General features: G+C 39.9%; 1 long non-coding RNA gene across 1 annotated transcript in view; it reads right to left on the bottom strand.

Annotated features, from left to right (window-relative positions):
- The window catches only part of LOC129525457 (uncharacterized), a 37,383-nt gene extending 24,005 nt beyond the window's left edge, over positions 1 to 13,378 (bottom strand). Inside the window, exons 1-2 of the long non-coding RNA XR_008669768.2 lie at positions 13,305 to 13,378; positions 6,908 to 7,089 (exon numbers count right to left, since the gene is read on the bottom strand). This is a non-coding gene — a long non-coding RNA (uncharacterized lncRNA). The remainder of the gene's footprint in view (positions 1 to 6,907; positions 7,090 to 13,304) is intronic.
- Positions 13,379 to 15,594: the final 2,216 nt, after the last annotated feature.

Below are 15,594 nucleotides of genomic sequence, written 5' to 3'. Positions count from 1 at the left end.
GTAGAAATTCTATCCCAGGTTTTCAGATTCAGAATTCAGCATTTTTCCACTGTAATAGATTCCCTACAACCTAAAATACTGTCTCATTGTTCTTTCTTTGGTTTACTGCTCTTTGTAGACTTGGCTTAAATTTGTGAAAGGCAAGTGTGAGGGAAAAGAGGGATTTGTGTTTAAATGAAATGCGGGTATGAAAAAAAAGTGAATTTAGCCATTCATCCCTACTGAGCACGTCTGAAGAAAAGCAATTTTCCTGTTCTCTGCAAACCATTCCCAGTTACCATGAACAGTCAGTGAAAAAAAAATATATTGGTTCCATTACTTTATTAAGCATCTTTTGAAAGGATATCAAAAGAACTTCATTTATAAAATCTTGTAAAGGTATGAAAACATTACCAACTACAAAGGTAAATGGTTGAAATGAAATGGGAACTGATCTTTTTTGACAAGAATTCCTAGTTTGATAACCCTGGCTGTTTTTCCCTTAAATGTACCTTCCAAGGATTTGGCATTAATCAAACCACATTTTAAATATACTGTTACATTAAGTAATGCACATTTGTCCTCAGAGATAATGCTGAGTCTTTTTTACTCTTTATCAAAGCACATTTTAATTGACTGGGAAATTAAGAAATACCTTCCTTGCATATAATATGAAGAAATATGTTCGCAAAAATAAATATTATAAAAAGAGGTTTATACCAAAAGCATATAGCTAGATCTAGTTGCAGAGCTATACAACTTGGCTCTGTTTGAGACTACATCTAGTTTAATGTAACTTGGATCAATTTTAGCAACTAGAAAGCACTGTAGAGAAGACATCAGGATTTTATACACACACACACATTGTGTATATACAGATATATATACATATATATTTGAAGAGAAGCAATTTTCAAATATATTTCAAATATATGTATTGCAACAATGTTTACCCTCTTGACCAGGAACATTAGGTTGCATCTGTATATTAAAACATGACATGGAAGTAGCTCCTGTCTGTAAACCGTCCTCAATCTGTTAAGCCCTATTGATCTCAGAGAGGTGATGGAGAAAAGAGAAGTCATCCCTCATTCTAAGACTTTTACTAAAAAGGCTCCATATCCAGGGCATGGTACTATATATCATAATTTTGTTTTTAAAAAAGAGAGAAATGGCAAAAATAAAACTCTGCTCTTCTTTTAAAGATCAGAAATTCTAATCAGTTGCATTGAAAATTAAATAATAAATAAGAAACAATAGCATCAATGATTTATATCTGTATCATGCTTTACCTTTTTCAAAGAGTATTTATATCCACTGTTTCAAGTGGTCCTCTCACCAACACTGTTAAGCAGGATTTAAATCAACACTACTCTTCTAAGATATGACTAATGAAGTAGATACTACTATTAGTTCCATTTTACAGATACATTTTACAGAACATTTTTTAAAATGAGTTTCTGAGAGGTCAAATGATGTGCCCAAAGTTATGCTAATAAGTGGTCCAGCTTAAACGTGAATCCATTCAACTTGAATCAGAGCATGGTATTGACTTCATTTGACAGTGAGATTGTTGAATCCCACTGCGCTCATTGGCAGGGAAAGCCTAGAAGTCAGCAAAAGTCATTTCTCTTGTAAGTCAAAATGGCATAGCCAGATTTTGACACTTTTCAAATTAAATGCTTTTCTGTGTTACCATTTCTTATTGTTATTTTCTTTACCACACAGCACCCAGTATAGAATAGCATACAGTACACTTAGTTAACTATCCATCTCTCTCTTGAAACTTGAGTTACACACACAATTCAGGGCAAGGGCCCAACAGTTTATCATGTGTTCCCATTACAAGATTTTAAATAGTAATTTCTGATTCTCTTTCCAGCCTTAAGATGGCATCCAGCCAGAAGCAGAGTGTTCCTCTACCTTCAGTAGACAGTTTACAACCTGAACCCCTCCAGGCATTAGTCCTTGCTCTGACTTGAGCAACAGCTCACACTCAGAATTCTGAGTTGGATGCCTATTTTTAAAGCTGAGGACACCTCTTCCTGAGTTTTCCTACCTTTCAGCAGGAGCAAGGTGTATTAGTCTGTTCTCACGTTGCTAATAAACACATACCTGACACTGGATAATTTATAAGGGAAAGAGGTTTAATGGATTCACAGTTCCCCATGGCTGGGGAGGCCTCACAATCAGGCGGAAGGCAAATGAGGAGCAAAGTCACATCTTACATGGTGGCAGGCAAGAGAGCTTGTGCAGGGGAACTCCCATTTATAAAATCATCAGATCTCGTGAGATTTATTCACTACCACAAGAACAGTCTGGGGGGAAACGCTTCAGTGGTTCAGTCATCTCCACCTGGCCCAATCTTTGACACATGAAGATTATTACAATTCAAGGTGAGATTTGAGTGGGCACCCAGCCAAACTATATCACAAGGTAACTTCTCTCTGCCTCCTTATTGACTCTTCTCCATAGCAATCTGCACCTGTTAATCACTTCAAGAATGAACATCTTACCATTATTCATGTTGCCTTTGGAATTATACAAGTTGGTTATCTTGCTGGTGGCACTGTGGTGGAAGTGTTCTGATAACAGGCACCTTTTCACACTAGGTAGTGTTCTAGGTAATGTGAATCTCATGGCTGTTACACAAATAGGTAAACGGAGGTGCCAACTTCCACTGTGTGCTTTAATCATTCAAACTGCAGCCCATTCCTGACATTGGGCACTTGGGCTGTCTCTTCCTGATACATTCATCTCCGTGTTTTTCATTTCATTCCCTTTTTCTCCTGATCTAATATCTCTATCTAGTCATGAAATTTACTTTCTCACAGTCCGCTGATATCTATAACTTATCTCTAATGCAAATTACAGTCACTTTTCATCCCTTAACTCTGCTGATTTCTTCATCCACTTGCTTAGCAAATATTCAAAGGTTCAAAATGATTTGACTTTTTAAAAATTAGTAAACTTTATTTTTAGAGAATTTTTAGGTTCACAGCAAAACTGAGCAGAAGGTACAGTGATTTCCCGTATATCACCTAACCCCCATTGTACATGGCCTCTTCCTCTATGGATGCCCTGCACCACAGGAATATGTTTGTTACACTCAATGAAGCTACATTGACACATCGTTACAACCTGAGGTCCATAGTTTACATTAGGGTTCACTCCTGGTCTTGTACATTCTATGGGTTTTGACAAATATATGATGACATGTATGTGCCATGGTAATATTGTATAGAATAGTTTCATTGCCCTAAAAATCCTCTGTTCTCTGCCTATTCATCCCTCCCTCCTTCTTAATCCCTGCCAGCCACTGATCTTTTTACTGTCTCCAGAGATTCGCCTCTTCCCGAGTGTCCTACGGGTGAAATAAACAGTATGTAGCCTTTTCAGATTTGCTCCTTTCACTTAATAACAGGCATTTAAGGTTCTCTCTGTCTTTTCATGACTCAATAGCTGATTTTTATTAGTGAATTTTGAATGAATTCCATTGTCTGGATCTACCACAGTCTATGTATCCATTCATCTACTGAAGGACATCTTGGTTGTTTCCAAGTTTGGCAGTTATGAGTAAAATTTTTTTTAAAAAAAAAACATCAGATAGGGGCCTGACACTCTGCTAGGTACTGTTACATAGACTCTCTTAATGATTCTCAGGCTCCTCAAGATGGTTAACTATTTGGAGAAGCTAAGGCTCGGAGAAGTTAAGTGACATGACCCAAATCTCCAAGTTGGTGAATATAATTGTCAGGACTCAAACTCCATGTGTTTTAACATGGAGTCCACAATTTCATCAGCTGCCTAGGGGAGCAGATTATTACCTCCCTGCCACTCTCCCTTGCTAATGGTAGACATTGCTGGTTAGCTACAACATATTTGCTTGTGAAGCCTAATTCAATACAAGCTGTCAATATTAATCAATTATCATTGGCATACATGATGAAACCTAACTGGCATCCTTGACCTGGCCATGAAAGAGTGTCACATATCTCCTTAGAGCATAAGCATTCAATCTTTGACAACATTTCGGCTGACACCAATGAAGTATGGATTTTATTATTAATATAATGGCCTAATTCAGGAAGAAGCTATATACCCGTATGGTCCTTTTAATAACTTTATGGTACATTAGTAATAATGCCTTAATTCTGTTAAATTATTGAAATTCAGTTCTTACTAGCCTTCACTCCTATCTTCATGACTATGCCTAGCTACAGGCAGAATGTTCTAATATTGGGCCTTTTCCCTTTACGTAAGAATGCTTCCCACATATGCAAGGAAGAGTCGAGCTTCAGTTACCAATGCATGTAGGAGAAAGTGCCCATTATCATTAGGATTATAGACCAGTAGAAAGACCTCGGAAAGCACACACATTCTAGACTGTTGTGTGTTGACACTTTTTTACCTTTCCTTGAGGCTCTCAGTATATCAGTGCCAACTAATTTTATATTTTCTGCTTTTAATATATGACTCCAATCATGTCACTTACTGGGAAGGATTACAGTTTTGATGTCTGGGTTTATTGAAATCTCAGAAATTTCTATTGGAGGCCCAGTGTTTTCTACACCATGCAACAATTTACTACAAAATTAGCTGCTTAAAACGTTATACATTTACTATCTCATAGTTATGGATCAGGAGGACTACAGGAACAGCTTAACTGTGACCTCTGCTCAGGGACCTACAAGACTACAATCAAGCTATTAGCCAGGCTTCATTGTTATTCACAGACTTGAATAGGGAAGAATCTGCTTCAAGCCTACTCAGGTTGTTGGCAGAATTGCAAGTGAGTCTGTCATGAGAGAGTTTTATATGATATAACTTAGTCAAGGGAGCAATATTTCATAATATTTTTATGTTCTATTGGTTAGGAGCAATTCACAGGTTCTGTTCACTCAAGGGGAGAGGATCACACAAAGACCTGAATATCTAGAAGAAGGGAGCATGGGACCACCTCAGTCTGTCTACCCCAAGAAAGTAGCTTAGGGTGATAGGAAGAGAATCAGTGAGACTCCAAAATATGAAATATTATTTAGAGAAACCTAGAATAGATCTTGATGACAACATGACCCAGAATGCCTGGGGAAAAGCGAGGTGTATGTGCATTCCCATGAATGCCCACTAGGTGCCAGCTACCATTCCAAGAAGGAGAATTCAAAGACAAGAACATTCTTCTCTCAGGATGACATTGTCTAGACAGGAAAATAAATAAGTAAGCACAATAAATAGCAAAGCAGGATGTGGTAAGTATGTGATAAATGCTATGATAAAAGTAGGTAAAATTACTATAGAAGCAAAGAGGAGGGGGATGTGATAGGCTGACAACAACCATAATGAAAGGCTGCCTAGAATAGGTAATATTGGGCTATGTTTTTAATAACAGAAAGAAGGTAGATCACCATATAAAGTAGGTGTGTGTGAGTGTCTGCATGTGTGCATTTCTCATATGGAACAGACAAATGTAAAATAACTAAATACAGAAGGAGTAACATGAGATGAACAAACTTGTGAAATAATTGGATACCTTCAATAGAAATCTATGATCAACATGGCTCAAATACAGAGTGCTCTAGGGGGTGGAAGGTAAGGTTAGAAAGGTCAGTGACAGCTTAGTGAAGAACAGCCCTGCTGGAATATGCCAGGCCGTTGGGTCCAGACTTTATTTTCAGAGAGTGGGAAATCCTTAAAACATTTCACCAGATAAGATGTATATTGTATGTATTAAATTCCCGTTCCTCCAGAAAGTTTTCTTCTAAAACTTATCTGAAGGAAATAGCTTGAATAAGTGCACAAGAAATTTGATATAAGAATGTTTCTGATTTTTTTTCTTACAAAAATGTGAGAAGTTGAAAACAATTGCATAGGAGGGCTTTAAAATACAGTATGCTATATCCATTGGATGGACTATTATATAGATCTTGTGATGACATGGAAAGATATCTGTAATATGTCGTTAAATAGAGAAAGCAGATTACAGAAAAATATGAAGAGTACAATTTTAGCAGTCTAACCACATGTAATTTTAGATGCATTAAAAATATGGAATGATAACATTCAAATCATTCGACATCCTCAGAAATTATATCCTTTTCATATGTTTCTGTTTGGTTTGAAGTTTTTACAATGAGCAAAAGCAATATAGGCATACCCATTTTGAAAAAGAATTTTATATCAGAAACATCACTGTAGCATATTGTAGGGATTGATATGGAAGAGTTTGTTAGTTGGAACAAAAATTGAAGGCACTGTAACAAAGATACACAAATTACAGTGTTTCTGACAGATACATTGATTTCCCTCTTGTGTAACAACTCAAGTAACATCCAGCTCTGTGTCCACAAATCCACCAGGGACCCAAGTTGACAGGGCAGGTGTCCTTTCCCCAAAACTGGTGTTCAAGATTTTCCGGTTCTTGCCATTTCCAGAAAATGGGAAGGAAAAGGGAGAAAAGAGTCCAGGACAAGATTCTTTTGTTGAAATGACTTGGACCCTGTACACATCACTTCCTCTTATGTCTTATTACTGAGTTATAGAATTAACTGAGGGTTGGAGGAAGGGTTGACAATCAGCAATCTGCCACAAGGAGCAAAAAAAACTCTAAATAGGGGAGATTGTTTTGCAGCTTGATGTAATCATCAAGCTAAAAGATGAGTTTCTGCTTTTGTCATTATTACTTATCTTTAAATGAGCCTCCGGTGCATATAATTGGATTAATTGTATTCCTTGTTTCAAAATATGTGTTGATCATTGGTTTATACAAGTTTCTTACTTGCTTTTTTATTATAAAATAAATTGCTGCCCTAAATAAAAATGAAATTGGTTGGGTTTTGCCACATAATAAATCATTCAAAAATCAGTGGCTTCAAACAACAATGATTTACTGGTTCATGATTTTGTGGGCTGGCAGTTCACCTGGGCTCACCTGGGTCATTCCTCTGGTCTGGGCAGGTTTGGCTGGATAGTCTGAGATAGCCTCATTCACAGTTGTCTGCAAGTTGTTGTGGACCATTGGTTAATAGTCAGCTGGGGTTCCAGAGGTGGTGGGTCCAGGTTTTTCTACCAGGCTAGCTCAAGTGTGTTCACATGACAATGACTGTAGTGTTTCTAGGAATAGCAAGAGAGAGCTAGCTCAATGTGCAAGCACATTCCAAGTCAGTGTCTATCATGTTTGCTCTTACCCCTTGGTCAAAGCAAGTCGTTTTCCAGGCCCATAGCCAGTGTGGGAGAAGAATATCAAAGGTGTGGATACACAGAGGCATGGACACCTTAAAGCCATTACTACAGCAACCTACATAATGGAAATCCTGTATCTACACGTGCGGTCCTCCCTCACGCTAATAGCTCTTACTATATTGTACATAATCATAAGTTCTCCACTTGACTGTTGTATAATATTCCACTGAATTAATATACCATATTTTATTTATCCTATGACCTGGGGATGGTATTTGGGTCATAAACAATTTTTTTGCTACTATAGACAGTACCACTATGAACATTCTTGAACATGTCTTCTCTTACACATATAAAAATGTTTTTCCTTCGGTATATCTGGGGGTGAGATCATGAATATCAAATGTTGTGAAGTAATGCCAAATTATTTTCCAAAGTGGTTATACCAACTTACATTCTCACCAGCAAAGTATACAAGATCCTATTGATCCACAATTCTCCATAACTGACCATAATATTGAAAGGCTTCTTAAGTTTTACAATGAGATGGGTATAAAGTCATACCTCACTGTGACGTTGATGACAGCGATCACATAAACTGCCCTTGGTCCCGACCCTTAACAGCAAGACGCTAGAGCCTGCTTGATTTCCTGTTCCCAATCATCCTCCATCTCAACTCCAGCTTCTCTTGTTTCTCTGACACCCTCTATGATTTAAAGCCCACAAGGCCCCATAACTGCCGCCAGTATAGCTACAACATAAAGTTCCTTCCAAATCTGAAATTCTTCTTTTCAAAATTTCTTCTCTTTCAAAACTTTCTTTCTCTGGCCAAACAACAGGAGGTTTGGAATTGGACAAGCCTGGTATGAATTGCACCTCCTGTACTTAACTAGCTATGCAACCTTTAACAATTTACTTAAAAACATTTCTATGCTCCAGCTTTCTCCTTTGTAAAATAAACATAACAGTTCTATTTTGTTGTGAGCACTATACGTGGTGACATATATAAAGAGACATGCAACAAACAGGTGCTCAAATTTGGAAGTACTACTGACGACTGGGCAACCCTCCTGCTGGGTTCTTGGTTGAAGGAACCAGCCTACTGCCCCATCAAAATTAGATAGACTAGCCTTGCCTGAGGTTAAATAGCTATTTCAGTATTCATTCATGTCAAATAAAATTGTGATTTCACTGTGGCCCACAAAACGATAGTCAGATCTAACAAATTCAATCAGCTAATTTTTGGACAAAGTCTCAATGATGATAATGTAGATCATTAATCACTACTCCACCTGCACATGAAATATGACAGATCTCAGTGTCAGGCATTTTCACAACTAGCATTAACACCAAGGAAAATACAGTGATTAAGGTCCTTCAGTGCTGTTTTGCTCCAAGGAAGTGAGGTGGCCCCGGGGGGATATACCAGGAAGTGTGTGCCCCCTGGGGGTCAGGAGACATGTCTTACAAACCCGGCTCTGCTGTGAGCATATTGGGTGATTGTAAAAATATGTTGACTTCTCTAGGTCAGAATTTCCTGAGAACATTGACAAACACACATGTGATAAATGTTTGTTGAGTTGAAGTGAATTGTATCTGAAAAATGCCAATGTTGGACTAAGCCATCCCCAGTATTCCCGAGGAACCCCTACACATTCACACCTCATTTGAAGCAGCAGCTTCTCCTGCATGAAATCTTTTCTGACTGTTCCAGAGTGGCAAGCCCCTATTCAGGAGCACAGAGCCTCCTATTAAAGATCTTTTCAAAGGACTCAACACCATAAAGTGGTCCAATGATGTTTACGGGAGATACAAAGGTGGCTGTAGTTTCCCAAGAATCCACACTTATATTGCAAATGTCCTTTAGAGGCTGGGAATTTATGCATGGCCTGGATCCTATGAATGGCTCATGGTGAGTGAGGCGCAAGCTCCTTTGCTGCATTCCACACCACTCTGCCTGATGTTACATGGATCTGCCTTACGGATGAGTGGCTCTTCTCTGGGATAATCTCATTATTTGAAGTTAAGTCAGACACTGATGCTACAGAAGCCTTGATTTGTGTTTAGAATATTTGTGTTAGAGGAATTGTTTAAAGATTTGTCATTTTAACAGACCAAAACCCAGATAGGCATAAAAGGAACATTAAAGCATAACTATATCTCCTCAATATAGCGCAATGCAATAAGGTTCTGAACCTGTAGCTCAAGACTAAGGTCCTAATTCCAGCTCTTCTACTGATAGCATGTATAATTTTCAGTGAATCGCCCCTGTTTTCTGAGCCTTAGTTTCCTCACTTAGAAAACAAAGATAATAATACCTGTTCCGCCTCTTTTGTGGAAGCATTTGAAACTCAAAGGAGATAATGTATGTGGTGTTGCATTGGAAGTTGTTGTTACCTTGACCCATCTCCATCTGTGTCTGCAGTGGTCCTGGGTCCCCAGTTCATGGGAGCCCTCACTAATCTTTAGCTGATGGGACACTGTCATAGCCATCATCTGGATACTTTGTGTTTACACAGCACTTACTCAGAGGAGCTGAAGGCAATGGGGCTTCTTTTCTGCACAATCCCGAGGGGTACTCTCATCCTATAATAGCTCAGAGCTTGGACATATTTTGTAAGATAATCAGCTGAAACTCTCTTCTGCTTGGTTTCAGCCCATTTGCCCCTGCCACATTCCCTGGGACCAAACTTCTGTCTCCAACAGTGGGGAGAGCAAGACTAATGCCAGATTATCTAATTACAGAAGCTAAGACTATTGCTGCCATACATGATGCAAATATATTTTGATCAGGGTCCTAATACTGATTTCTGGGATGTCACGTTGCATTAGTAATATGCAGCCTTTTCTCCACCGCGTGGCACGGGATGTTCATTGTTCCTTAAGGTGGAACCAGAGAGCAACATTCTGACTGTGATGTGAAGGATACTTTTGTTCCTTTGCAGACATATACCATAGTGATTAAGAATATATATTTTGGATTCTAAGGGATTTGAGATAGAACTCTATCTTTGCTATTTATTAATTAGATGACCTTCCACAAGTCACTAAACTTCAGTTACTTTTTATGTACAATGAGTTAATAATATATACTCTCACAGGACTGTAATGAGTATTAAGTTACCTAATTTATATAAGGTATTTAATACAGTGTTTGGTGCATAGAAAGAGCTCAATCTTAGTATGTATAATTATTACTATATTATCATGTAAGTTACATGATCTCATTCCCAACTTGGGTTTCCATTATATTTAAATCCAGTTTACTTTGTCAGTTAATTGAACAATCACATATATGCCTTCTTGACAGGAAGTCTGATATCATCTCTTAAGTACTATTCTTGTATTCCATGTCTCTGCTATGAATTGTTCAAGAACTTTGGAGTGTATAAAAATCAAGAAAGGGCCAGGCGTGGTGGCTCATGCCTGTAATCCCAGCACTTTGGGAAGCCAAGGCAAGCAGATCACCTGAGGTCAGGATTTTGAGACCAGCCTGGCCAACATGGTGAAACCCCATCCCTACTAAAAATACAGAAATTAGCTGGGCCTGGTGGTGGGCACCTGTAATCCCAGCTACTCGGGAGGCTGAGGCAGGAGGATTGCTTGAACCCAGGAGGCAGAGGTTGCAGTGAGCTGCGATTGCACCATTGCACTCCAGCCTGGGCAACAAGAGTGAGACTCCGTCTCAAAAAAAAAAAAAAAAATCAAGAAAGATAACCAGGCTGGTCACAGTGGCTCATGCCTATAAATCCCAGCATTTTAGGAGGCCAAGGTGGGAAAATCGCTAGAGCCCAGGAGTTTGAGACCAGTCTGGGAAACATAGCAAGACCCCAATTCTTAAAAAATAAAATAAAATAAAATTAGCTGGACATGGTGGCACCCACCTGTAGTTCAATCTGTTCAGAAGGCTGAAGTGGAAGGTTCATTTATGCACAGGAGTTTGAGGCTGCAGTGCCGCTACATTCCAGCCTGGGCAATGGAACAAGACCCCATCTCTGGGGTAAAAAAAGAAAGAACTCACCTGCCATGGCTTCTGGCAGCCAAACTGTGTCACCACTGAAGACTGGTTTTGCACAGCCTGAGATTGCCCAGTGCCATGGAGATGAATGTCCTTGCGAACCCATCTTGGGCTTCTTCGCCCCCCATCACATTGTTACCATTTCCCCTCCTCTGAATTTCAAGGTGGAAGGGCTGACTAGGGGACTAAGGAATTCCCGGGTGTCTCTGTCATCTGGCTTCTAACTGGCTTCAGCCAATGGAAGGCACTGGGAGGAGATTAGAAGAAAGTGAAAGGAACAGTCAGGCTGTTTCTCTCCCTTCCTCTCTGCCTCAGGCTCCTGGATCAGACAACACTTATTTTCTTCATAATTTTCCCTGCTATTTCTGATCTCTGGATCATCCTGCAATCCTCTGCCTGACTCTTTAGCTATACCCCCATCTGCATAACAAATCCTCCACATTAAATTCTCTCTGTCACAAAGACTGGAAGTGGTTTCTGTTTGCCTGGTTAGACCCCTACTGTTATAATTTGCTGGATTCCCTGCTAATACTGTGGGGGCCTCCTATATTTGCTCCAAGGTTATAGCTTTCATTTGCCACATGTAGATGCTCATCTGGATTACATAAACGTGACACTAAGTCAGAGTTCCTGAGACCTGAAGAGCTGCCAGCCTTATGATTGCATAAGTAAGTGATGCCACCAGCCAAGAGCTCTTCTAAGGGACCAGCTAATACTGGTTACTGAAAATGAAATTGTACCTCCTCCTTGACCCGTGCAGTGTTTAATCAGAGATGGTTTAATCACATACCGCTCTATGCTACCACAATTCCCTGTTCATACTTCTGTTGTAGCACTCGACACTTTATCACTGTGTGTGTGTGTGTGTGTGTGTATGTGCATTAGTTTATCAATGCACATCTGGTGGAAAGTGAGCCCCTTGAAAATTGGGATTATATCTGTATCCCATGGATTATCACAATGCCTACCTCAAAAGAGGTATTCATTATATGTTTAATAAAGGAAAAAATAAACAACTGAGTGACATTCATTAACTAATGAGTAGAGGAATGAAAGAATAGATGAATAAATGAATGAAATTCAAGGAAGCAAATGAAAGAGGAAGACAAGGCCATGCAGGATGTCTAAGGAATTCACAGCTTGGAGGTTCCAAGCCTGAGATTGTTGGTGCTCATGCTTTAATATCCCACCCCAGAGGCCTGCATCACAAGTCTATTTGAAAGAACAAATGAGAAATACGAAACCCCTTTTTAAAAGTTATGAGAGCTTTCCGAAATTATAAAACTGCAGTTCAAGTCCTGCTCCCCCAGTCTGCCTTCCCTGCTGGCTCCACCTCACTCAGCTGTCTCTCAAGGAAGGAGAGCAGGGGGCTAGCAGGAGACTGACAACTAGGGATTGCCTACTAAGCCCTTCAGTCCTCACCACAGAGATGGCTGGGGGTGTTCTTCTCCCTACTTTACAGATGATGAGCTGTGCATAGAAAAAGCGACTTTAAAAGAAATTGTCCAAGATTCCCTAACTAGTAAATGGCCCAATTTGGATTTGCTCTCAGATCTCTGCAAAACCCACAGAGTCCTTTTCCTACCCCAGTAGGCTGCCTTTACTGCAATGTGCAGAGATGTGATTTATCTGTGCAGCTCAGGGGAGGGATGTGGCTGGAAGACTAGCTATTGCTAGACAGTGGACACTGCTTTGGAAAACGATGTACTCCATGAAATTGAAAATGGGAAATAATATATATTCCAGAGATTTCTACCAGGTAGCTACTAAAAACCTCAGCAACAGAAGTGTACAGTTTAATCTTTTAACAGTTTAATCCTCTTTTAGGTGGTTTCTTTTTAGGCCAATTGAATTTCCCCTAGAGAAGCTGCCTGTGTTCCACCTGTCACCCCCTGGATTCCACAGCACCTGCCTCAGGAAGGTGCCCTATCTATATCTGTTTCTTCCATTTTTGCCTGTGTTCACAGGGTATTGGTCAGGAGACCATTGCCCAGACCACTGGAAATGCTCTTAATCATTTCTTGGCTCCCACCCTCACTCCCTCTCCTGCTAATTTGTCCACTAGTGCAGATCTTGCAGCAGTCTATGGTGATGGAGAAATCAGCCATCCATTCTATTGCTCCCTTACCCATTCATTCATTTGTTCCATCAAGTCTTCCTACGCCCTGGAGGTACACAGCACCAGTGGAGCAGGCAAACTTGGACACAGATAATTATGATATCACATTCTAAGAATTTTCACAAAGATAACAGGATATGGGAGCACTTGGAGGGAGCAGTTATCCCTGGCAAAGTGGAGGAATGTATTACTGAGGAAAAAATTTTCCAGTTGGTCATAAAAAATGAATTAGAGATGTTCCCATGCAGAAGGAGAGAGAGAATGGATGCACATGGAAGAAAGGTGTTGCAGCCAGATACAAAGGTTGGAGAGAGGATGGGGTCATCCATCTGGAGCCTTCCTCCACCTTGTATGGAGGCAGGAAATGAGCCTGGAGAAAGTAGTTGTAAAGGCAGGTTGAACTCAACCCCATACACAAAGGAGGCCATCAGATTCTAGGCATGATCAGGTGTCTGAAGTGCTACTGAGGATTTCTTTGAAAGGACCTACTGGAAACAGGCATTCCTCTTCCCTATTTCATTTTTCTTTTATCCTGAATTGCTGCTCCCTGCCAGTCACGTGGTACCTATCTTGGAGAGCAGCCAGCCAGGGCAAAATGCCTAACTTCATCCCTGGTGGCTGCAGCATCTTCATTAAATCCAGAAGCCCAAACCATTACATGTTTTAGATACAACAAAGCACAGGGGAAGAGTACAAAAGCTAAGTTGAGTCCTTGCCCTAGTGCTTACAAGCACAAAATTTGTGTCTTCAGTCTCAACTATCCCACTTGAAATGTTCTCACTTCTGTGTTTTTGATCACACTCCCCTACCTACGACAAGAATTCCCTTCTTCCTGCATATTCATCAGGTCCATATAAAAAGTTTTCTAAAAAGAGTAAAGGATGTGATTGTCCCCTTCTTTACACTCTCAGAACACTTTACCCTATGGAAGTCACTTCTGCCTGAAGATGTACTCATGTGTAATAGAAGAGGATAGTCTTGCCTGGAATGCAAACTCCACATACCAGGGTCACCATCTCTACATTTCCTGGATGTAGGTAACACTTGGCTTTCAATAGCTGCATAATTACTGTGCAGTGACGTAAGCACAGACCTAGGATCTAGTCAGGCCTGGTTTCAAATCTTGACTGTAATACTTCCTAAGCACCACTTATCACTAATCAGGTCATTTGACCTCTAATTCTCAAGCAGCATTGGCAGGTTAGAGATCATGGACGTAAAGCTCCCAGCCGATTCTCAGGACATGGTGGAGGCTCCACAAATGGTGTCTGCTAATAAATGTCCCCTTTTTTCCCTTCTCTTCTCTTTGCCACTTGCAACAAGGGAACTTATATTTTCCTGATATACTGGATGACAGTGGGAAGAAAATCTAAAAATCAAAAATCTAAATAAAATAGATGACAGAACTCTTGCAGACCCTTTCATCCCCATGAAAAATGATCACAGGGAACTAAAATACATAATCAAGGGGAGAGATAAATGTCATGCAAAATTTCCATCTCAAAATAAAAGGCGAGCTGCACCGCATTCTTCCCCATAATCACATCGGGGAAACATGTGCAACACTGCATCAAGCCTGGAGTCTATTATGAACCCCTGCAGACACAGAAATTTTGTGAGCTGTAGGTTGCAGAAACCCACAGAGCTGGGAAAGCAGAGGTTTAATGGTATTTTAAATGTTTTGACTATACAGGAGGCAGAATGTGCAGTCTAATCATTTTCAGAATACTTGATGCACTGTAGGCAACCATGAGACTTGCGTACTCCCCAGCAATCTGCACCTAGAATGGGGCAAGTTATAAGGGAAGAGAAGGGAAGGAAAGGGGATGGCAAGTATATGGAGCACCTACTATGTGTGTGGTACGCTCCCTCAGCTACTTCCCTTAATCTTCCCAGTATCCCTGGAAGGTAGGTTTTCTGAGCTACACCTCTGGTCTTAAAAGGTAGCTGATATGAGCTTCTGAGAGTTATGAGAAAAATAATCCTAAATCTCATTTATGTGTGAAAGTTAAATCATTCCATACACCCATGTTCATAGCAGTGGTATTCAAAATAACCAAAGGGTAGAATTAACCCTACTGTCTATCCATGGATGAATGGATAAGCAAAACACAGTACTTACATGCAATAGGCTGCTTTTCAGCCTTAAAAAGGAAGAAAATTCTGACACATGCTATGATATGAATAAATCCTGAGGGCACTATACTAAGTGAAATAAACTGGTCATAAACAATCGAATACTGTATGACTCCACCTATATGAGGTATCTAGAATAGTCAAATTCATATCTCCTATCAAG

This window comes from Gorilla gorilla, chromosome 9, assembly GCF_029281585.2.
Source record: "Gorilla gorilla gorilla isolate KB3781 chromosome 9, NHGRI_mGorGor1-v2.1_pri, whole genome shotgun sequence".
Classification (NCBI taxonomy): domain Eukaryota; kingdom Metazoa; phylum Chordata; class Mammalia; order Primates; family Hominidae; genus Gorilla; species Gorilla gorilla.
This window is presented reverse-complemented; position numbering and strand designations above follow the sequence as displayed.